Consider the following 6,391-nt stretch of genomic DNA (forward strand, 5'->3'; position numbering starts at 1 on the left):
CCTAAAAAAGCCTGATGAATCAGCATGCTGCATTCACTGACCCAGCGTGGCAGCTCCTGCGAGGAAGGACGAAGCAGTACAGGGGGTAGATTAACGTTACCTGAAGCTGTGAGCTTCCTATGGAGTAGTGGCACATGTGAGGTTGTGGGGGAAAAAGAAAATTACCAATAGTTTTTCAGTTTAAACAGCTGCTTCTGATAATTCAAACAACCCTCTGGTGCTTTCTGTGGTGAGTGAGTTAAGTCTTTTTTGTACTTTACTTGCTTCCCAAAGGGATATTTGCTTTTTATCTGTCACCCCAAACTGTGTAGCAAATAAAATGAGGCTAATAGCATAAGCTCATAACTTAGCATAATGAGAAATCTAAAGCTGTAAAGAAGGTGAAAACTTTTTACAAGAAATACTGGAGCAATTTTGCTGTGTTTTAAGAGAAGATAAACACTGAGACAGAGATAACATTTTAGAAGTGGAATAGCAGAGCAGTATTTCAGACAAAGCATCATACAGCTTAGAGGTTATTTTGTGATATGTTCATGCTTTTTTAAAAGATACTGTCTTTTGAAGTCAAGTGAACTGTATAAAAACTTCTACAGGAACAGCATCAAAAGGTAAATCTTAGTCAGGATTCTGATTGCTTCAACAAAGTGGTAAGTATTTAGAAGAACCATCTCAAGGGCATCTTAGGATTTTATTATTCAGTGGTTCCATGCGCAACGGTACACACTGTCACATCAGGATGCCCAGGTCACGGGCCAAATGCTCTCCAGTCCTTACTGTAGGCACGCTCACTCCATCTCCTTCCCCTGAGATACAGGGGCTCCTGCCTTAGTCCTTGTTTATGTCTTTACTCACACAACTGGATATGTGGGGCGGGCCTCCACCCAACCAGTGAGAAGATACAAAGAGCACAAAATGTCTTTGTCTTGCACAAGGGTTGTCCGCAACCACTGCTGAGATTCAATGGCTGCTTGTTAGTAAGGCCCTTGCAGTGAAAATAATCCCCAAAGTGGAGGACGGGAGGGTTGTGACCCTTTAACTCACCTCCTGCCATATCCTGTGTGTGCAGTGTTTGAGTTACAGGAAGCTCTCTGTCTTCCCAAAACGCTCAAGATTTATGGTGCTGCTGCTGCGAGAGTGAAGTTTCATACTGTCCCTAGTACAGAAAGCTCACTGAGGTGCTGTATAATCTATTTAAATACAGCCAAGGGCTTCAGAAATTACTAGCAGTTGATAAATTTGACTTTTCCTGAGGGCAAGTGTGGTTTTGTTCAGTCTGCCTCAAATTCAGCCTACAGAATCTGTGAGTTGCCTCAGCTTCACAAGGAGAAAAGAATCATTTTAGTAAGAGAGGGAGTAGGGAACAGCAGCCCAAGGGGCAGTTAACATCTTGTGGGCTTGGTGTCTATTTAGGAGATACCTACGCCTTTTGGAGATGTTTCAGAGACAGGAAAATATGGGTATTTTTCTATGACTCTTACTTTGTGGGGTGTGCCATGGTAGGTTGGGATAAGCTGGCCAATTGCCCTGTCAGACTGTATCAGAACATCTGGTGCTGAATGTGGTTTGGTCATTTGGGGTATCTTCTGCTTATTTAAAACTTTTGGCAATTGGCCACTTACCAGGTCCCTGTTCTTTAAGGTTAAGTCTTCCTGTTGTGTGTCTTTTCCCCTGAGAAGGAGCAGGGACTCTTGTGCCTTCGCTTTTGCTCCTTAGGCAGAAGATTCCTGTCCACAAGGGCAGTGGGAACAGCTCACTTGGAAGGACATGGAATCCTTCTAAAGTGTGTTGGAAGTAACCAGGCATTGATGATGGTAGTCTGGGGCTGAAATAACTATTTCATTTGTAATGTCCTGGATTAGTTTTATTTGTCTGATGTTCTAAAACTAAGGCCCCTCTCTGACAATAAAATTCTCAATTGTGTTTCTTTCAGCTCTTACAAGTCCAACTATTCTCAACTATTTATCATTCTCTCTTTGAGCTAATTGGCATTTTTCTGTGTTATATCTTGACCATTCCTCCAAATGCTAGTGAAATATTTGGAGGAGTTAGAAAATAAATGACACCTCCTCCACCCACCCCACTCCTAAATGGATAATTACAAGAATTCATCATCAGTTAATGTTTGAAAACTGTTTGGTGGCCTTCAAAATCACTAAAACTTTTGCTAAAACATATCATTCAAATTCACTTTAAAATAGCTTTTATCCTGGCTACTCTTCTCTTAAACATTGCAACACTGAAACCTTAGTACAGTCAAGTTTTTTAAAAATACCTTTATTCCAGAAGAAGGAGAAACATTAGACCAAGACAATTAGGTAAGTGGAATGTGTTTTTCCCTCAGGCAGCTCTGGAGAATGCTACTATGCCCATTAAAAACCGTGAGCTGTTGTCCCAGGCAGAGTTGGGCTGGGCCGGTGTTTGCCTGAGACATGGGAGGGAGAGGTGCAGCCAGGGCAGAGAGCCCCGGTGGGGAGCGCGTTGATGGCATCGCTCTGAGTCACTGGGGGCCCAGAGACCAGCCATTGCATGATGACGCACGTGTTGTTGTTGGGTGAGGTTTAAATGAGATCTTGGGCTTTTCAGCACCTTTATATATATTATTTATTTGTTTTTATGCATGTATGTGTATGTGTATAAAAGCCAGTGTTTTGGCTTAGCTCCTCTGAGGATAGCTACAACTGCCAATGTGAAATCCTTGCCACTTCAGCAGGGCTTGATTTCTCACTGATGAAAAGATGAGGTGATTTGGGGAAATCCATGTACAGCTTTTGGGTCCTTTTCATCATGGGGTGGCTGTGGACCCTCCCTGCTGACCGTCTCTACGATGCCCATCTGTAGGAGCAGTAACATAAAGACTGAACTCAGAGCAATGGGTGCACTAAGGGCAGCAAGAGAAACTATGGTGCTTAGTCTGTCTGCAGGAAAGGTTTGGGAGAAAGAGCCTCAAACAAAGTGTTTTTTTTCAAGGGATTTGAAAAGACATTTCATGGACTGTAAGGAAGAAGCAGTGACTCATCTTCTGTATTTGGGAAAGTCAGGTGAGGGAAAAAGGGACTGGCAGCAGGACTAGAAGAGAGGAGAGGAGAACACCAAACCTGAATTGCAAGGAAAGGATCCAGAAAACAGGAATGCTCCAGGAAAGCTGTCTGGACAAGCATTTGTCATATTGTTATCTAAAGATGCAGTTGTATCTCAGGATGGTTTCACGTTGCATTTGTCCCCAGTGAAAACCGCAGCCCCGGCATGCAGTCGCAGGACGGTCAGGATTAAGGCACAGGCCTGTTCTGGGAGCACTGCAGCGTGTCAGCAGCCAGCAGCAGGGCTGCCCTGCATGCGTTTTATGATGGCCGTGTCCAAAAAGTGTTTTAAAAAGGCTGAAGGAAAACAAACCTGCTGTCTAGCAGAGTCCCTGTAGCAAGAGCAAGACTTCAGGTAGGGAAAACATTCTCAAATCTGATCAGCAGCTGCTGCCCTGAAGAGGGGACAATGCTCCACAATGGTCTGGTAAAGATGCTTGATGGTGGTGAAGAGGAGGAAGGGTGGTAGAGAATATTAAAACATGGCAAAGTTTGTGGGGAGAGCATTGATGATCCTGGTTGAATGCCTCCTCAGTCCCAGAAACTCCTGCTCTTGTGCTAAAGAGTTTTGCATTCATCCAGCTTCATTCCACTGAACTTTGAATGACCTCAGATTCCAAATTTATCCTATTTAAAGTTTAGGAACAGTTCTAATGCTTTATAGAAACCTAATCTCTAGCCTGGTCTCTTCTAAGAATGGCTCACCATGTTACTTTTCCATCTTCTATAAAGAAGCCATTAGTATTTCTTCAGCAAGACAATTTCAGATATCGAGTATATAATTTCACAGAACCATAGAATGGTTTGGGTTGGAAGGGACCTTAAAGACCATCTAGTTCCAACCCCCTGCCATGAGCAGGGACACTAGACCAGGTTGCTCAAAGCCTCATCCAACCTGGCCTTGAACACTTCCAGGGAGGGGGCATCCACGACTTCTCTGGGCAGCCTGCTCCAGTGTCCCACCAACTGCATTGTAAAAAATTTCTTCCTAATATCCAGTCTAAATCTACCATCTTTCAGTTTAAAGCCATTACTCAAATTTAGTCTTCCTTCCTGAAGGCACAAAATTAGTAGGGTCCTAATACTGGGTAATCTATCATACACATACATGATAAGCTTTCAGGTTGATCTCATTACCAGTGCCAAACCAAATAAGAATAACAAGTTGCCAGAAAATGCAAATCCTGCATAGATTTGACAGGTGAGAAGGAAGGATGTAACATGCAGGTCTGTCAGCTATCCCCTTCAGACACCTAAATTGTTCTAATCTAGTAAATCTTGTTAGGATTGTCAAAGCCAACAAGGAAAAAATTGCCTCTCATTTCACTTCATGGTTTGGTTGTGCAATATCTAATGTAAAATGGCTGAGTATCTTCTCAGGCTACTCCTTCCAGAGGAATTTTATTAAAATAGGCTTTGATCTGGTAATCATTTTATGTCCTAATTAATACTGGGTTGAATGTATACTAGTAACAGTTTTTTCAGACAGTTTTGAATCACACTGCAAATGAAACATGTCAAGTTTTATCAAAGGAAAACAGTATGTTTTATTTGGCTTTACAATATTCAGACTAAGTAGAAACACTGTGAGTAAACTCATCCTTGAAGCTTCGTTGCAATATGGCACTTGAAACTAACCTTGGATCTCATGACTCATCTCAGCTGGGAATGTGGCACCCCTTGAAGAGCTTACAGTTCCAAATCCAAGAATATTTGGAAGTCAGAGGCAAAGACCTACACCAAGAGGCAAAACTGAAGCAATAGATTAATACCTCTCTTGATTTCCATCAGTGTCTCGAGTTCTTTAGGTCTGGTATCAGTTCCGAAGATGTTGTCTTGCAGGAGTACCTGCAAATGCAAATATTGTTTGGCAATGTTTTGGTCTTGTGGATTTGATGGCCAAATAAATACATTTCCAAGCACCTGCAAACATTGCCTGCTTTGCTTTGTAGAATTGGAAATAGCTCCTTGGCAGATGGCATGAGCACATCGTTAGTATTAATAGACCTACATACACAAAAGGAGAACAGGTGACTTCTGTTTGTAATTAAGCTAATCACAGAGGCAGCAGAGAGCTCCTTTCTGCTCCTTATGAGGATTACTGCTTAAACTGCAACTACTAGACCACACCAATAGAGCAAATACTTGCTTTGGCATTTGATGCTTCATACAGCATTGTGTGTTTTGGGGTTTCCTGGGAGTGGGTAGTGGCCAGGGTAGGATGTCCCACTTCAACAGGTTAGTCGGCAGGTCTGCTGTAAAGATAAATAATTTAGTTATTACTGATCATTTGTATATTTAAAAACCCTAATATAAATAAAGTGCAACATATACAGACTAAGCCTTAAAACTGTTCATTTATTTTTCTGCTTTTACACCTTTTTCCTGCAGCTATTATTAATTGCAGTAACTTTTTATAGTCAGTTTTGTTCTACTTCTTTCGACTCTATTAACCCTTTAACTTCCTCATGAACTTTGGTGTTCATCATACTAATGAAAAAGATTTACAAAAAAGCAGGAAATTTAGAGATACAGGGGACTAGACATTGGCAATTGGTCATGAACACCTTTATGCCTCGTTAGCAAGCCACAGGGAATTTGCTGGGAATATCCATCTCTGCAGGGGAAGCAAAGGTTGCAAGGTGCAGCCGAAAACAGTCTGGGGAATGTCAGAGGAAACTGCATTTGCTGAAGTTTTGAACAGCAGCTCTAGGTTGGCTGTCTCTTGGAAGACTTTTGAAGTGCAGATTAAATAATTCCAGATGATGACAAAAAACTCTGTTATGAAAAAAAAAAAAAGGATCTGGGCTTCCAGCCACTGCTGAGTTGTTGGTTTTGTGCCTGACAAGAAGAACCCTGCACCCATTCGGGGTTCCGCTGCCTCTTTGGCTGCTCCTCTGCTTCTTATTTATAGGGTCCCTTCTCAGGAGATTTTTTTATGTTCTTTATTCATCAAATGGCAGTAATTCTGTCTGTTGGGTTTTTTGCTTTTCTCTTTCCTTGATAGGGATAGCCTCCTCTTTATTTAGAAATGCAGAGCACGGTTTGGTGTGGAAGGGACCTTAAATTTCGGCCAGCTCCAACACCCCCGGCTATGGGGGGGGAGAAGCGAGCCCGTCCCGGGGTGGGCCCGAACCCCCAACCTTTCGGTTAACAGCCGAACGCGCTCGCCGATTGCGCCACAGAGACACCTTTATGTCGTCGGTGGGTACCTTGTGACGTGGTGTCTGTGACCGGGCGTGATGCATGACCGCTGTTGGACAACACCGGGTGTTCTCCAGCCTGGCGGTGGGCTGGCTGGGAACGGGGGAGCA

General features: G+C 42.9%; 1 non-coding gene across 1 annotated transcript; it reads right to left on the reverse strand.

The window, feature by feature from the left end:
• Positions 1-6,192: 6,192 nt before the first annotated feature.
• On the reverse strand, positions 6,193-6,266 carry TRNAN-GUU (transfer RNA asparagine (anticodon GUU)). The gene has a single exon. It is a non-coding gene; the product is annotated as a tRNA-Asn (tRNA).
• Positions 6,267-6,391: the final 125 nt, after the last annotated feature.

The sequence above is a fragment of the Antrostomus carolinensis genome, unplaced genomic scaffold (assembly GCF_000700745.2).
Source record: "Antrostomus carolinensis isolate BGI_N321 unplaced genomic scaffold, ASM70074v2 scaffold22175, whole genome shotgun sequence".
NCBI classification, from domain to species: domain Eukaryota; kingdom Metazoa; phylum Chordata; class Aves; order Caprimulgiformes; family Caprimulgidae; genus Antrostomus; species Antrostomus carolinensis.